At 40.6% G+C, this 18,028-nt stretch overlaps 1 protein-coding gene and 1 long non-coding RNA gene across 5 annotated transcripts in view; one reads left to right on the forward strand and one right to left on the reverse strand.

Moving 5' to 3' along the window:
* Positions 1–18,028, reverse strand: part of ACBD6 (acyl-CoA binding domain containing 6) — a 202,982-nt gene that overhangs the window by 12,624 nt on the left and 172,330 nt on the right. The gene's annotated exons all lie outside the window — the stretch shown is intronic.
* Positions 1–18,028, forward strand: part of LOC110255521 — a 61,970-nt gene that overhangs the window by 12,326 nt on the left and 31,616 nt on the right. The window lies entirely within an intron of this gene.

Here is an 18,028-nt window from a genome sequence, read left to right on the forward strand (position 1 = left end):
GCACCTTTGTTGAATTACAGATGTTTTATTGGTTGCAGATTGAAAGAGAGAGGTAGCTTTTCACTCCACTATGTTGCTGACGTCAATCCCGGGCAAGTTCTTGAACTTGATAAAGAACATCTATGAAAAAAATCTATAGCTAAAATCGTACGTAATGGTGAGAAACTCAAAGCTTTCCCACTAATACTGGTTATAAGGAAAAGATATCCCCTCTCACTGCTCTTTCTGAACACTGTGCTGTGGAAGTTCCATGTAATGCAGTTAAGACAAGAAAAGGAAACAAAAGATAAGTGGATTAGGGAGGAGGAAATAAAACTGTCTTTGTTGGCAGATGACATGACTGTCTATAAATGTAGAAAATCCAAAATAATCGACAAAAAAACTCCTGGAACAAATAAGCAATTATAGGAAGGTTGCAGGTAATAACATTAATATACAAAAGTCAATTACTTTCATATGCACCAGCAATGGACAAGTGGAATTTGGCATTAAAAACTTAATACCATTTATATCAGCATCATCAAAGTAAAATACTTGATAGTTTTTATATACAGGATCTATATGAGGAAAACCATAAAACTCTGATTAAAAAAATCAAAATAGGAGTTCCCGTCGTGGCAAAGTGGTTAACAAATCTGACTAGGAACCATGAGGCTGTAGGTTCGATCCCTGGCCTTGCTCAGTGGGTTAAGGATCCCGTGTTGCCGTGAGCTATGGTGTAGGTTGCAGACTCAGCTCGGATCCCACGTTGCTGTGGCTCTGGCGTAGGCTGGCAGCTACAGCTCTGATTTGATCCCTAGCCTGGGAACCTCCACATGCCACGGGAGCAGCCCTAGAAAAGGCGAAAAGACAGGAAAAAAAAAAAATCAAACTAAATAAATGGAGACAGACTCTATGTTCATGGATAGGAAGATTCAGTACTCTCAAGATGTCAGTCCTTCCCAACCAAAACCCCAGCAAGTCAGGCTGTGGATATCAACAAACTGCACATTGATATGGAGAAGCAAAAGATCCAGAAGAGCCAACACAATGGAGGACAGACACTAGTTGACCTCAAGACTGATGATAAAGCTATAGTAATTAAGACAGTAGTATTGGCAAAAGAATAGAAAACTGGATCAATGGAACAGAATGGAGAGCCTAGCAAGAGACTAACATAAACACTGGCTATAAATATCAAGGAAGACTTCTCCCCAGGAGGGCAGTAAAGGGTACTGAGACCTTAATTCCTCAGCCTCATTGGATTCAGCTGGTCAATGCTGTCTCTTCCAAATACTGTACTGTGGATTGTTTCGAGAAAGTGCCCTGAGGGCTGGAAAAAAAAAAAAAAAACCACCACAACTACGCCCCCCCCCCCCCAAATGATGATCTTTGACAAAAAACCAAAGGCAACACAATGGAGTAAAGATGAGTCTTTTTAACAAACTGTTCTGGAACTACTGGACATCTACATGCACACACACAAATCTAGACACAGACCTTACATCCATCACAAAAATTAACTTAAAATGGGAGTTCCCGGGAGTTCCCGTCGTGGCGCAGTGGTTAACGAATCCGACTAGGAACCATGAGGTTGCGGGTTCGGTCCCTGCCCTTGCTCAGTGGGTTAACGATCCGGCGTTGCAGTGAGCTGTGGTGTAGGTTGCAGACGCGGCTCGGATCCCGTGTTGCTGTGGCTCTGGCGTAGGCCGGTGGCTACAGCTCCGATCAGACCCCTAGCCTGGGAACCTCCATATGCCGCGGGAGCGGCCCAAGAGATAGCAACAACAACAACAACAAAAGACAAAAAAAAGACAAAAAATAAATTAATAAAAAAAAAAAAAAAAAAAAAATGGGAGTTCCCGTTGGGGCTCAGTGGTTAAAGAATCCGAATAGGAACCATGAGGTTGTGGGTTCGATCCCTGGCCTTGCTCAGTGGGTTAAGGATCCGGCGTTGCTGTGAGCTATGGATCCTCAGATACAGCTTGGATCTGGTGTTGCTATGGTTGTGGCGTAGGCTGGCAGCTATAGCCCCAATTTGACCCCTAGCCTGGGAATTTCCATATGCCACAAGTGCGGCCCTAAAAAGACCAAAAAGAAAAAAAAAAAATCAGAGATCTAAATGTAATATGCAAAATTATAAAAATCCTGGAAGATAACATAGGAAAAAAAGCTAGATGACCTTGAGTATGTAATGAATTTTCAGACACAACCCCAAAGGTGCAGTCCATGAAAGAAATCATAGGTAAGCTGGACTTTACTAAAATTAAAAATGTGTGCTCTGTGAAAGATGATATAAGAGAATGAGAAGACAAGCTGCAGATAGGTAGGAAATATCTGCAAATAACACATCGGATAAATAACCATTATCCAGGAGCCCCATCTTGGCTCAGTGGGTTAAGAACCCAACCAGTATCCATGAGGATGTGGGTCTGATCCCTGGCCCTGCTCAGTGGGTTAAGGATCTGGTGTTGCCCTAAGCTGTGTTGTGGGTTGCAGACACAGCTTGGATCCTGCGTGGCTGTGGGTGGCAGCTGTAGCTCCAGTTTGACTGCTATCGATCCTCAGCCTGGGAACTTCCATATGCTGTGAGTGCAGCCCTAAAAAGCAAAAAAAAAAAAAAAAAAAAAAAAAAGGAGAACCTCCTAAAACTTAATAATAAGAAAGCAAACAACTTAAAATTAAAAAATGGGCCAAAGACCTTAATGAACACCTCATCAAAGAAGACACACAGATGGCAAATAAGCATCTGAAACGGTGATCCACTTCATGCCACTAGGGAAATGCAAATTAAGAGAACAATGAGATATTTCTGCACACCTACTGGAATGGCTAGTCCCTGGAACACTGGCAACACCGATGCTAGAGAAGCTGTGGAGCACCAAGAATTCACTACTGATGGGAATGCAAAACGGTACAGCCATTTGGAAGACAGTGGCAGTTTCTTGTAAAACTAAACATACTCTTAGCATATAAGCCAGGAATATGCTCATCAGTATTTATTGAAAGAAGCTGAAAACTCTGTTCACACAAAACCCACATATGAATGTTTACAGCAACTTTACTCCTAATGGCCAGAACTTGGAAGCAACCAAGATGTTCTTCCGGTAGGTGAGTGGATAAACCAACTGTGGTACATCCAGATAATGGAATACTATTCAGTGCTAGAAAGAAAGGAACTACCAAGCCATCAAAACACAGGGAGGAAACTTAAATGCATATCATTAAGAAAGCCAATATGGAAAGGGTACGTACTAGATGATTCTAACCATATGATACTCTGAAAAAGGCAAAATGATGGAGTCAGTAAAAAATCGGTGGTTGTCAGGGGTTGAGTGTTGGAGATAGGATAAATAGGCAAAGCACTGAGATTTTTTCAGGCAGTAAAAATACCTTGTATGATGCTATAATGATAGATCATCATTTTATATTTGTCCATAGAATGTACAATGCCAGGAGTGAACCATAAAGAAACTTTAGAACTTGGGTGATGATGATACGATTATGGCATGCTGATGTAGGTTCACTGACTGTAACAAGTGTACCACTCTGGTGGGGGATGTTGATGATGTGAGTATGAAAAAAAATAAAACATATATATTGGTCTCTGCCTCTGGTTCCTGACACAAATCCTATGTGATTTCCTAAGCATGTAAACTGTGCACTTATTTTTAATTTATCTCTAGGAGTTTCATGTTTTTCTTGAGGCCACTATTAACAATATTTTAATTTTTTTCTTTTTAGGGTTGTACCCACAGCATATGGACATTCCCAGGCTAGGGGGAGAATCAGAGCTGCAGCTGCTGCATATGGGACTTAAACAAAATCTCACAGCAATGCTGCATCCTTAACCCACTGAGCAAGACCAAGGATTGAACCCACATCTTCAGACTAGTCAGGCTCGTAACCTGCTGAGCCACAGTGGGAACTCCATTAATGATATTTTGAATTTTCAATTTCCATTTGATTCACTGCAAATATAAAGAAAAACAACTGATATGTGTAAAATGACTTTGTGTTTTCAATCTTCCGTTTCCAACTGTCTGTTACTAGTGTGTAGGAATACAGGATACCCAGGCTAGGGATTGAATTGGAGCTACAGCTGCTGGCCTGCACCACAGCCACAGCAATGTGGGATCCGAGCTGTTTCTGTGACACCACAGCTCACAGTAACACAGGATCCCTGACCCACTGAGCAAGGCCAGGGATCAAACCCGCATCGTCATGGATAATAGATTGTTTCTGCCGTTCCACAATGGGAACTCCTGGAATATGGCTGATTTTTGAATACTGATTTTGTATCCTGTGAACTTGCTGAACTCGGCAATTCTAATGGTGTGTTTTTTTTTTTTTTTTTTTTAAGATTCTTTGGGGTTTTCTACATAGGTGATCATGTTATCTGTGAATAAAAGATGATTTATTTCTTCTTTTTTTTAACCTATATGCTGTTTCCTTTGCCTTAATGCACCAGCTAGAACTTCCAGTGCAATACTAAATCAAAGAGAGAGGGGACGTCTTTGTTTTGTTTCCAGTCAGAAGGGAAGCATTCAGTATTTCACCATTAAGGGTGACATTAGCTATTACTTTCTTCAGGTTGAATTAGTTCCCTTCTATTCCTGTTTTGCTGGTTTTTTTCCCCTTCAAATCATGAAGAAGGTGGAAGTTCTCAAGGGCTTTTCTACATACAAGGAGAAAATCATATGTCAGTGATTTTTTTTTTTTTTATTATTTTCCCACTGTACAGCAAGGGGGTCAGGTCATCCTTAGATGTATACATTGCAGTTACAGTTTTTTCCCCCACCCTTTCTTCTATATGTCAGTGATTTTTCAATTGCTGATCCAACCTTGCATTCCTGGGATAAACGCATTTGGTTATAATTTATTATCCTTTTTTGTACACTGCTCTGTTCAACTTGCTAACATTTTATTCAAGATTTTTACATCTATATTTGTGAGACTTATTATATTAGCCTGTAGTTTTCTTTTCCTCTAGGTCTTTTTCTGGTATTAGGGTAATGTTGGCCTCATAGAATGAATTGGGCAGAGTTCCCTTTTATCTTCTGGAAGCGTTCGTGTATAGAATTGGTATTATTTCTTCCTTAAATATTTAGTAGAATTCACAGTGAAGCAATCAGGGCCTGGATATTTTGTTACGGGAAAGTTTGTAGTGACAAAATGAATTTCTTTGATAGATGTAGGGCTAGCTAGGTTCTCCATTTCAAGAGAATGTTGGTCATTTGTGTCTTAAGGAAAACATGTCCATTTACTCTAAGTTACCTAATTTACTGGTGAAAACTTGTTCATAATGTTCCAATGTTCCCTCACTTGCTTCATATTATCTGTAGGTCTGTGTTGACGACTCCTTTACATTTCTGAAATTGGTAACCTGGTTCTCCTCCTCTTCTAAATGGGTCTGGCTAGAGGTCTACCCATTTTATTGACCTTTACAAAGGTTTTCAGTGGTTTCATTGATTTTCACTTTTCTATTTCAATGATTTCTGCTCTGATCTTTTATTCCTACGCTTATTTTGAGCTTAATTTGCTTTTCTTTTTCAAAAGAAAATTCTACAGTGAAATCTTGATTTGAGATGACCATTGATTTGAGATGTTCCTTTTCTAATAAAAGCATTCATTTTACCTCTAATAACTGATTTAGCTGCATCCACAACTTTTGATAGGGTGTTTTAATTTCAATTCATAATACTTTGTTAACTTCTCTTGGAATTTCTTCTTTGACTTATGAGTTACTTAGAAGTGTGTTTAAGTTTCTTACAATTAAGGATTTTCCATATATGTATCTGTTATTGATTTCTAATTTAATTTTGTGGTCACAGAGCAAATTTTGTATGATTTCTTTTATATTAAGGTTTGTTTTAGGACCTAGAATATTGACTATCTTGTTAAATGTCTCCTGTGTACTTAGAAACTATGTATATTCTGTATATTAGGTACAGTATTTTATAGATGTCAATTAGGTCAAGTTGGGTGATAGTGTGGTTCAAATATTTCATGTCCTTCATGAATTTTTACCTACTTGGTCTATCAGTCATTTATTGTTTGACAAGGAGTTGTTTTTTTATTTGTTTTGTGTCTCATAATTTTTGACTGAATGCAGAACGTTGTGTGTAGGACATTGGAAGCTGAAGTAAGTAATAGTGTCTACACCCGGAAATGGGCATGCTGCTGCTTCTGTCATGTATGAGAGTATGGCTGTTGAGTCAATCTAGTCAGTGGTGGAACTGGGTTTGGTTTTGTTGTTGCTATGGATAACTTCAGGTCATCATACACCTTAAATTCCTCCAGGTGTGGGCTGCTATTACCTTATGCATAGTGTGCAGCCTAGGTGCCAGAGGGTCTTTGCAGTATTCTCACCCCACCCTCAGTTTTCAGCAGTCTCTTCATGTCTGCCACAGATGGTGTTTCTCTGTATGCTTTCTCCTGCCCATCTTGTTACTGCTTGTAACTCGGAGTGATGTTCACGGGGAGAGTGGGAAAGAGGTCTTTGTCTTTTGGGGCCTAGCCTCAGTCTTAGCAGGCCCTCAGGGGTAGCAATTTATCAGTGTTCCTGAATCCTCCCTGCCTCCTAAAGTGTCAGCAAGATTCTGCCTTGTGTGAGGGAAAACATATCTTGAATGGGAACTTCCTGTCTTGCCTCCAGAGGTGAGAAATCCCTGTTTGTGTCTGAGCAGGGTCCTGAGTCCAGGGGTTCCCTGTCCCTCCCTCCCAGCAGACAGGCATTGATTTTACTCCTCCAAATGCAGTGGATATCTGCCGGGGCCTGGGGATAGCAGGAGAGAATAGAAACGTTTTCCCGCTCTCCCCCCAGTGCCTTAAGGATTTTTCTTTGTATGAAATAAGAGTTTCATGCCTATGTGTCACTGAGGAGGGCACTCTCTGTTCTCAGTTTCTCTTACAGCATCCAGTTAATCAGAAAGAGTATATGAGAGAGAAGTCGTCTTGGGTCTGAAGCTCCCAGGTATTCTAAAATGTCATACTAGCTCACCTTACAATTTTTAACCTTTAGCTTTTGTCCTTTTAGCTGCTTTTATGGTGCCTGCCTCTTCCTGAGGTGCTCCACCAAAGGGGAGACAGTTGGTGTGTATTGTAGGCGCTTCTGGTTTACTTTGCTGACATGCAACGTCTGCTATCTGATGGATCTGAGAAAAGTTAGGATTTTGTAGATCATCTAGCATTTTCTTGTTAGTGTAGGAGCAATGTTCTGATGTAGTTTTCTCTGTCTTAAGTGGAAGCAGAACTCTGGGAGTTGTGTTTTAGATGATTTAGTAGTGCCACTTCTTCTGCACTCTGTGGGTACTCAGGTAAACATAGTTTCTCTGGCTCCTTGACTGTCTTCTCTTCCCTGGAACCACCGTTCCAGCTCAGGGCTCTCTGCCTATATGCTCTGAAGTGGGCACAGAGCCAACAGCCATAACTAGATTGTGATAAGTTATAAATTTGTGACAGCTTTGGTGATTCTTTATATTACCCATCCTGACAAACGAAGGCACCAAACTCTAATCCATAACAGCAAAGACTCAGAGGTGGAAAGCAGAAATTTTTCCGAACTAAAATCAGAACATTTGGGAACCCTATCTCTCTGCCCTTAGAGGGATTTCTTAGAAGGCCACTAGGATTATAAATATTAAATTAATATTTGGTGAATAAATGAAAAGGGAGTAGGAAGAAAAGGTACGAAAGGCAAATTTGCCTATTCTATTTTTTTTTTTTTTTTTTGTCTTTTTGCCATTTCTTGGGCCGCTCCTGCGGCATATGGAGGTTCCCAGGCTAGGGGTTTAATCGGAGCTGTAGCCACTGGCCTACGCCAGAGCCACAGCAACGCGGGATCCGAGCCGTGTCTGTGACCTACACCACAGCTCACGGCAACGCCGATCCTTAACCCACTGAGCAAGGCCAGGGATCGAACCCGCAACCTCATGGTTCCTAGTCGGATTCGTTAACCACTGCGCCATGACGGGAACTCCAAATTTGCCTATTCTAATCCTGGGACAGCCATTAATGGGCTGAGATCACATTCTGGGGTATGCGTCAGACAAAGAGGAAGGCAGAGACATGATATCATTACCAAGGCTCAGCATCCAACAGAAAGTGTTTAGGAGTATAACAAACATCCTTTCAAGAGTTTAAAATTATCTTCCAAAGTGATATAATGAACATTTTTATTTAATATTTTTGAAATTTTTTTTTTTACCATGAATCACTATACACCAAGTTAGATTCCAAAGGAAGACAGTCTCTTTCAAAATATAACAAAGTTAAAGACAGATTATCTGGTGTCACGTAGCTGTGAAAGAGGATATTTATCCTACATAAGAACCAGCTACATGACATTTATATTTTGAGGAATAATCATTTAACCTTTTTGCTGCAGCTATTAGTCTCTCAACTTATTAGAAGAAACACTTGGTTAGGTTTTCAAATTGGAACTTTTTAAAGCCGTATCAGAGGAATAAATTTCCTGGTGTATAAATCTGTAACACAGGATTATAACTACTATGGTCTGTGAAATCACACTTAGCAGTTTCAAATGTTGGATTAGATTTGAAATCAGCCTGAAGATCAAGGCTAAGTAGACTTGTGGGTATGGCTGAAGACACTAAGCTGGCAATCTCAGACAAAGGGGCATTAATTTCATATCATCTGTATGATGACGTGACCTTTCCAGCCGTGAGAAATGAAATAATCTATAGGCATGAACCCAGGAATGGAGCTGAAATTTTTTTTAAGTTTCACATCTAGAGGACTGCAGCCCACCAGCTGAGAAAAGGCTTAACTGGGCTGTGTAACAAGCTCTAATCAAACAAAATGTCATAAATGAAATTTTAGCTCAAGTGTAACTACAAAGTGAGATTTAAATTTGGAATTTTGGGGTTGCAAAGCAGAAATTCAGGGTAAGGGATATGGCACCCATAAGGAAAGGGGTTTTAATTATAAAAAGTGCCTGGGGCTTATGCAAAGATCAGACTGATACGAAAGCATAAGCAATTATGAAACCGTGGTAGAGAGGGGGGAAAAAAGGGACAAGAAGAGAAAGACTGATGAAAGGACAAGGGGAAAGCACACAGGTGACTCTCACCCTGGTATGAGGAGGACACCTGGTGTGCCTCTTGGAGGGTCACTCTTAATAGGCATCACTTATGTTTATATTTAGCACAAAGCCTACTATCACCCATAGGTGCCCAGCCAACAGCTTTTGAAAATATATGCTTTGTGCTCCCAATTAGACGGTGAGCTACTTGATTCTATGCTTTTCTGTATTCTCCTCTTTATCTAACACAGCATTGGGAACTTGGTATTGGCTCAAAATTCATTAGTTAATTGATTTCTCTGCCTTTGGCATGTTCAGTGACGCTCACTTCACAAGGCAGAGTCGTCTTTCAGAAATGTGCGAGCTGCCCACCCCCTCAAAATGGACAAAGACAAAGAAGATGAGAGTGGGATGAGAAGGAAAGGGTGCTAACATTTTACCAAATTAATGAGGGGATATTGGTGCCCACAATGTGCTGCGAAATACAAAAACAGTCATAAGCCTATCTTGGAGAAGCTTGAGCAAGTCTACAGGGATTAGAACAGTTGCTGAATTTATGGTACCCTGGGAACCTCTATTTGTCAAGTGCCATAGAGGCAGCCCTGACACTGGCACAGGTGAAGATGAATTTTCATTCAGAGCCGTGAGCCTTCTGACTCCATTAATCCTCAGGGTTTTGATGATGAATTTCTTCCTTTTTTTATTTTATTTATTTTCACTCTAATGCCTCCTCCCACTGCCCTGTAACAGCGTGCAAGGAACAGAACAGATGGTGCTTTACGTGGAAGACTGAGGGCTCATGAGGATACAAAGCCTGCCCACTCTGAAATCACATGACTGCACGTGCAAGGAAAAACCTTGATTTCCCCTGGGAGACACAGATGCAATGATTTTAGTATTCCCAGCGGAGGGGGAGGAGGGGAAGGCTAAGGCCATTTACAAGGAAGACCACACTTATACTAATATACTCTTGAGCAAGGACCCTGTTTAATCACAAAATAACAGGAGGACCAACATCTGAAGATTGGAAAACACCAAAGTAAAATGGAGACAAATAAAGGTTTTCGTATGCTGCTATGCAAAGCGCATTTAGAATGAACTAGGAAGGACATACAGTAGTAGAAGACTGGCCTCTGGTTAACCTGCCATTGGCTCTGACCCAGTTTTAATCGGAAGAAGCCAGGATTTACAACCTGCTTAAGGATGGAGTTTGACAACTGCTATAATCAGAAGAGCTGTCAACACAAGGACAGCTGTCAAGCCAAACTGTAATTCATAAAAAATAATAGCTAAGCGCCCAAGACATCCCTAACATTGTCTGCAATCACTGGATTTAACTATACTTATAGTTTTATGACAGTTCCAAGAATAGGTTAAGGGTTCTAAAAGAAAATAAAATCAACAAATAGCTACTGAGTGCCTCTTAAGTAAAAAGATTAAATAATAATAAGTAACTAAATGGATAAAATATGCCCAGCACATTTCCTGGCATATAGTAGGTGGTTCATAAATGCTACTTATTATCATTACATGCCAAACTCTGTCTGGCAAAAGTCTAGTGACCTAGCAAGAAAATCTAAATTAAAAATTAATCATGCCTATAGGTAATTATGAAGCTTAAAATATTAATTTCACAAAACTTTCCTGAGTTGTCAGACTATGTTTTATATATTTATAATGCCCAAACCTTTAACATTAGTGATATTAAATGTTTAATTATCTTGTTATAACATATTATGGTATCTGTTTTGTTCTTTCTACAGTAAATAATCAGAGAGAAATAAAGAACATTTTATTAGATACGTTTTGGGCATAAAAATTTTACTCCTTTTTCTAATTTTTTAAAATTAAAAAAAAAAATTTTTTTTAATGGCCGCACCCATGGCATATGGAAGTTCCTGGGCCAGGGACTGAATCTGAGCCACAGCTATGACCTGTGCTGCAGCTGTGGCAGTGCTGGATACTTTAACCCACACGCTGGGCTGGGGATCAAATCTGTACCTTTGCAGTTGGATTCTTTGTGTGTGTGTGTGTGTGTTTTAGGGCTGCACATGTACAAATGGAAGTTCCCAAGCCAGGGGTCAAATCGGCGCTATAGCTGCCAGCCTACGCCACAGCCACACGGGATCTGAGCTGTGTCTGTGACCTACACCACAGCTCACGGCAAGGCCAGATCCTTGACCCACTGGGCAAGGCCAGGGATCAAACCTGTATCTTCAAGGATCCTAGTCGGGTTCATTACCACTGAACCACAATGGGAACTCCAGTAATGTGTGCTTTAAAAGGATACGAGGCTGTAATTATTTATGAAGTTATGAAAAGGCTGGAAATGGAATCAAAAGACCTGGACAAGGGAGTTTCCATTGTGGCTCAGCAGGTTACGCACCCGACTAGGAAGCATGAGGATGCGGGTTCAATCTCTGGACCTGTTCAGTGGGTTAAAGATCCAGTGTTGCCGTGAGCTCTGGTGTAGGTTGCAGAGGCGGCTCAGATCCCTAATTGCTGTAGATGTGGTGTGTGCTGGCGGCTGCAGCTCCACTTCAACCTGTAGCCTGGGAACCTCCATATGCCATAGGCCTGGCCCTACAAAGAAAAAAAAAAAAAAAAAGACTTCCACAAGTGTCTTAGCTCTGTCACCTACAACCTGAGTTACCCCATCAAGGTCACCTCACCTCTCTGGGCTCGAGCTTCTCATCTGCAAATGTAGGAAAACAAGGCCTAGCTCAGAATGTGTTGGAAATTTATGTACATATATGCATATACGTGTGTGTGGGTGATTATATATATATATGAATATATATACGGATATGCAAACAGTAACACCATCATCTTACATCTGTCAAGGTTTGGGTTTGTGTGTGTGTGTAAATTTTATTAGAGAGTAAATGCATACTGAAAAGTAACAAAGTCATAAACTTTCTTAGATGAATTTATCCATGTAACCAGCACACAGATCAAGAATCAGACCATTGTTAGAATCTCAGAAGCACCCCCGCCCTATTAACCGCTCCTAAATGCTACCTGTCCAGTTCCCCAAGGTGACCATTATACTTCCTGATAATGCTGCAGATGAGTTGCTCCTATATTTGATATTTATATAACCCGAAACATACAATACATACTCTTTTTAGTCTGGCATCTTGAACTCAGTATATTTGTGAGATTCATCCAAGTTGCTGCATGTAGTGACAGTTCTTTCTCACTGCTCTATCGCCTTCCATTGGATGAATACCTTATCCTGACCAGATCTCATAATTCCTGATTCTGAAGATTTATTTTATTTTATTTTATTTTATTTTTTTATCTTTTTGCCTTTTCTTGAGCTGCTCCTGCAGCATAGGGAGGTTCCCAGGCTAGGGGTCTAATCGGAGCTGTAGCCGCCAGCCTACACCAGGGCCACAGCAATGCGGAATCCTAGCCGCATCTGTGACCTACACCAGAGCTCATGGCAATGCCGGATCCTTAACCCACTGAGCAAGGCCAGGGATCGAACCTGCAACCTCATGGTTCCTAGTCGGATTTGTTAACCACTGTGCCACAATGGGAACTCCTGAAGATTCTAATATTTAATCAATTATGGAAATTATCAGTAAATATATCTTCAAATAGTGATTCTTCCATCACTTCTTCTGGAATTCCTATTTAAAAATGCTGGACTTCATTTTACACTCAGTGTTTTTTTTTTTAAATTCTATTTCTTTATCTTTCCGTGCTGCCTTTTAGAACGGCCTTTCAGTTCACCATACCTTTTTTTTAAAATTTGTGCCAATCTTGCACTTTATTCATTGTAAGATTTCTGGATTTTTTTCATTTATTGACATTCTATTTGCTTCTCTTTCAAATCTGCTTTTTGTGTGTGTGTGTCCTTGTTTTTAACTCCTTGATTTTATAAAGATTTTATTCCTGATAATTTCTATCCAGTAGCTTTACTCACATTCATTAAAGTCTAATCCTGTGGTTTACTATGTCTCCTGACATTGACTCAAGTGTATTTTGTCATTTTGGATTGTGAGCTCATTGTCAGCAGAGCTTCTTTGTGTAAGAATTCTGTGCTGCACTGGTTGAGGATGTGTCTCTCAGGTTTAGCATTTGCTTCGGTGGGGTCGTTTAGGGGCAACCAATCTAGATGTTAACATGTATTAAACAGGTTAACATGTATTACGTTAATTTTTCAACTTGAGAATTTCTGAACCAGAGTATAAATTTAAACCCCAAACCTGCATGGGATGGGACTCCCCCCCCACCAGATTCTGGTCTGTGGCAGATAAAACTTGTTTTCCTTCTTTACATTAGTGAGTCGATTTTTTTCTAATCCAATTTAATTTTTTTTTCCCCTATGGAGGATGTAGTCCTTTGAAGGTCCTGGTTTAAGTGCAGAATCTCAGGTGCAACTCCCCATTACCCGTGGCTCAAGAAGCATCATTTCCAGGGTTTGCTGGCATTCACATCCAAGTCCACAGTTTCTCCAGATTAGGTACAGTGTTAACTCACGCACTGTCATTATGGTTATCGGGTCCCAGTTTACTGGGTGGGAAGTGAAGAGGACATTCAAAATCTGGGGATATCCCTTATCTTAAAAAGGATGTTGGTATATTTTACTCAGCAAATAGTAGGCACTCATTAAATATTTGTTGAATGAATAAAACATAATTCAAAAGTTGTCATATTTTGTTCCTGTCATGGCTCAGTGGGTTAAGAACCCAACTAATATCCATGAGGATGCAGGTTCGATCCCTGGCTTCCCCTAGCCTGGGAACTTCCATATGCCACAGGTGTGGCCCTAAAAAAAAATAAGTTGTCATATTTATAGTACTAATGGAACCTATGATTTATTTTTTAAAAAATTTTATTGACATATAGTTGATTTAGAATGTGTTAATTTCTGCTGTGTAGGAGCAAAGTGACTCAGTTATACACATATATATCATCTGTTCATATTTTCCATTACAGTTTTATCACAGGATACTGGATATAGTTCCCTATGCTATACATTAGGACCCAATGTTGTTTATCCATTCTATATATAATAGTTTGTATCTGCTAATCTCCAACTCCCAATGTTTCCCTCCACTATCCCCTTGGCAACCACAAGTCTGTTCTCTATGCCTGTGAGACAACACTGGATGCATGCTTAACCCCCTGCACCACAGTGGGAACTGTGGAAAAAACTTTTATCCTATGCTTGTATTCTAGGTCTATACTTGCTCTTCCCTTAGGCAGCCAACACTGACTTTTTGTGTATCCTTCCAGAGATACATCAGACATTTACTAGAATATGCGTAGAGATATATTCATGGCAGCACCATATATACAACTCTTTTGCACCTTACTCCTTTCACTTTGCAATATATCTTAGAGATTATTCCTTATCAGTATAAAAAGAAAATATACACTGAAGCCAGTCAGAAAGACCTTCAAAAAAAAAAAAAAAATCCCAACCCTGTTGCTACCTAGAAGTGAATTTTACACATACCAAATGTAAATGGACATTCCCACATGGGCAAAGGCATTCACCACCAATGGTTAACCAGGGATGACAGCGTGACTCATCTACACTTTCAAGGGCACATTTAGTCTGGTTTTGCTGTTTCTTTCTAGAAATGAAAGGAAAACACAACATGCCACAGAGAAGGCACTTAAAAAATGCCTGGGAAGTGGATGAAAGAAGGAGTGAGGGGATGGCAATGCTACCTGATGTAGCACCCCATGTGAATGCCTTGGCAGGGCTTGTCTTCCCAAGCAGAGCAGTGAACTCTGGATCTTACAGCACACATTTTGGAGTAAAATAAAGTTTGCTTCTTGAAACTAGGCATCAGGAAGAAGGGGTAGCCCTGAATTTGATGCGGAAGGCCTCACAACCACTGTGAAGAGTTTCCTTTTTCTCCTTTCTGATTATCTGTGGTTGTCTGACCTATGCATGGTTGAACAGCTATGCAGGTAGCTGAGACACGTTTTTTTCCTGGGTTGAAAATTAGGGCTTAGAGCAGCCAGCTCTTGATGATGTTAGAGGAGCCCTATGAGAGAATTAGATAAGCGGGTTTGAGGAGTGAGAGATGTGAGCACCGTGGAAGGAGGGATGGGAGGCACTCATTTCTCTCTCCTTTCCTAGAAAATGTTGAGGTATGTGTTTGAATTTCTGGCTCTAAGCCAAGTTAATTAATTTCTTTGAGTGTTGGGTTCCTCGATTATAAATTGGAGAAAACAATAACTACTTCACAAGCTGTTTATAGAAAGGAGATTAGAAATACCTGTATATTTTATATGCACTTTTTTTTTTGGTCTGTTTAGGGCCACACCCATGGCACATGGAAGTTCCCAGGCTAGGGGTCAAATTGGAGCTGCAGGTGCCAGCCTATGCCACAGCCACAGCAATGCCAGATCCGAGCAGCATCTGCAACCTAGACTGCAGCTCATGACAATGCTGGATCCTTAACCCACTGAGCAAGGCCAGGAACCGAACCTGCATCCTCATGGATGCAAGTCGGGTTTGTTACCACTGAGCCACAATGGGAGCTCCTGTATGTGCACATTTTTAGTGGTACACCTTTCAAAGGCATTTGGTTACATAAAACATATATGCTTAGGCATGTGTGTGTATGTGTAATTTAAACTAACCATTTTAAGCGTGGCATATAGAGGAACATAAAGGCTTATAAGACAAGTTCGAGGCTCTTACAAACAGTTCTGTAATACATGTTCTTAATCATGTCTCATCATATACACATTGGGGAGAAATTCTAGGGTATATGCCAGAAGTGAAATTGCTGGGTTGTAGGGTATGAGTACCTCCAGCTTTACCAGATCTTGCCAAATTCATCTCCAAAGTGATGGCAAGAGTTGCCTCCCACCAGCGATATATGAGAGATCTTGTTCCTCCATATCCTAATGATAATATATGTAGATGTTTACATGTTGCCGGTCTGACCAGTGTGAAGTTTATCTAAATGTTTTAATTTGCATTCCCTGATTGCTGCTGGGAAAGGGTTCTCTTAAGGGACCCTAATGTTTCTGCACCCCTTGTGAGCAGATGAATGACAGCTTTTGTTCCGGACTGTCTTTGCATTTGGCTGAACAGCCTTCAACAACAGAGTAGTGTTTCCTTGCAGAGTAGAGGGCAGGTTGGTTTATTGTCCGGTATACGAAAGAGATGTGTTCTCCAGGGCAAATGCTGGGCAGGTCTGTTTGTAATTCATTATGAAAGACTGGAATTCAGAGTTCCCAATGTGGCACAGGGGGTTAAGGATCCAGCATTGCTGCAGCTGTGGCATAGGTCAAAGCTGTGGCTTGGATTTGAACCCTGGCCTGGGAGCTTCCATATGCCATGGGTGTGGGTGAAAAATGAAAAAAAAAAAAAAAAAAAAAAAAGACTGGCATTCCCTAAGCTTAGGATTCTTAAGCTACGGCACACTATGTGTGCAGGACCTACCTGCGGGACTCAAGGGGAGACGACACATATGTGCAACTCCTGATGTTGCTGTGCCATGAATAACTGTCTCTTCTCTCTGATCCATGAGTTTTGAGTCTTTTGCCAGTGTCCATAAGACTGTGTCAGGCTAACTTGTTAGCTTGCAAGTGGTATATAATCTCAGACTAGTCATAGTTCTTGGAAGTTACTGGTGAGGGTGAGCATTTTTTCTTATTTTAATGGCTGTTTGGCTCTTCCCATTTGTGAGCTGCCTCTTTACTTTTTTAGGGTCCATTCTTCCATTTGATTGTCTTTCTTACTGACTAGGTAGATGTTACTATATTCTGGTTTATCTTTTATTCAACCCTGTTCACACCCAAAGAGAATAATAGAATACTCTTTGTAGTACTTGAGAGTTTACAAAATACTTGAATATCTTTTACCTCACTGAAATTAGCCCGTAGCTCTTTAAGAGCCATATAATTTCCATTTCATAGGTGGTCCTCTCTCCTGCAGATGACTGAAGTGAGGATTACTTAATTAGGCTAATCTGTAGGGGAAATAAGCCTGGGAAATGGTTCTCTTAAGGGCCCTAATGTTTCTGCACCCCTTGTGAGCAGATGAATGACAGCTTTTGTTCCGGACTGTCTTTGCGTTTGGCTGAACAGCCTTCAACAACAGAGTAGTGTTTCCTTGCAGAGTAGGGGCAGGTTGGTTTATTTTCCAGTATACGAAAGAGATGTGTTCTCCAGGGCAAATGTTGTGCAGGTCTGTTTGTAATTCATTATGAAAGACTGGGATTCAGAGTTCCCAATGTGGCACAGCAGGTTAAGGATCTGGCATTGTCTCTGAGGTAGCACAGGTTTGATCATTGGCCTGGCACAGGGGGTTAAGGATCCAGCATTGCTGCAGCTGTGGCATAGGTCAAAGCTGTGGCTTGGATTCGAACCCTGGCCTGGGAACTTCCATATGCCATGGGTGTGGGTGAAAAAAGAAAAAAAAAAAAGGACTGGCATTCCCTAAGCTTAGGATTCTTAAGCTATGGCACACCATGTGTGCAGGACCTACCTGCGGGACTCAAGGGGAGGCGACACAGATGTGCAGCTCCTGATGTTGCTGTGCCATGAATAACAGTCTCTTCTCTCTGATCCATGAGTTTTGAGTCTTTTGCCAGCGTCCATAAACTGTGTCAGGCTAACTTGTTAGCTTGCAAGTGGTATATAATCTCAGACTAGTCAGAGTTCTTGGAAGTTACTGGTGAGGGTGAGCATTTTTCTTATTTTAATGGCTATTTGGCTCTTCCCACTTGTGAGTTGCCTCTACTTTTTTAGGGTCCATTCTTCCATTTGATTGTCTTTCTTACTGACTAGGTAGATGTTACTATATTCTGGTTTATCTTTTATTCAACCCTGTTCACACCCAAAGAGAATAAAAGAATACTCTTTGTAGTACTTGAGAGTTTACAAAATACTTGAATATCTTTTACCTCACTGAAATTAGCCCGTAGCTCTTTAAGAGCCATATAATTTCCATTTCATAGGTGGTCCTCTCTCCTACAGATGATTGAAGTGAAGATTACTTAATTAGGCTAATCAGTA

The sequence above is a fragment of the Sus scrofa genome, chromosome 9 (assembly GCF_000003025.6).
Source record: "Sus scrofa isolate TJ Tabasco breed Duroc chromosome 9, Sscrofa11.1, whole genome shotgun sequence".
NCBI lineage: Eukaryota > Metazoa > Chordata > Mammalia > Artiodactyla > Suidae > Sus > Sus scrofa.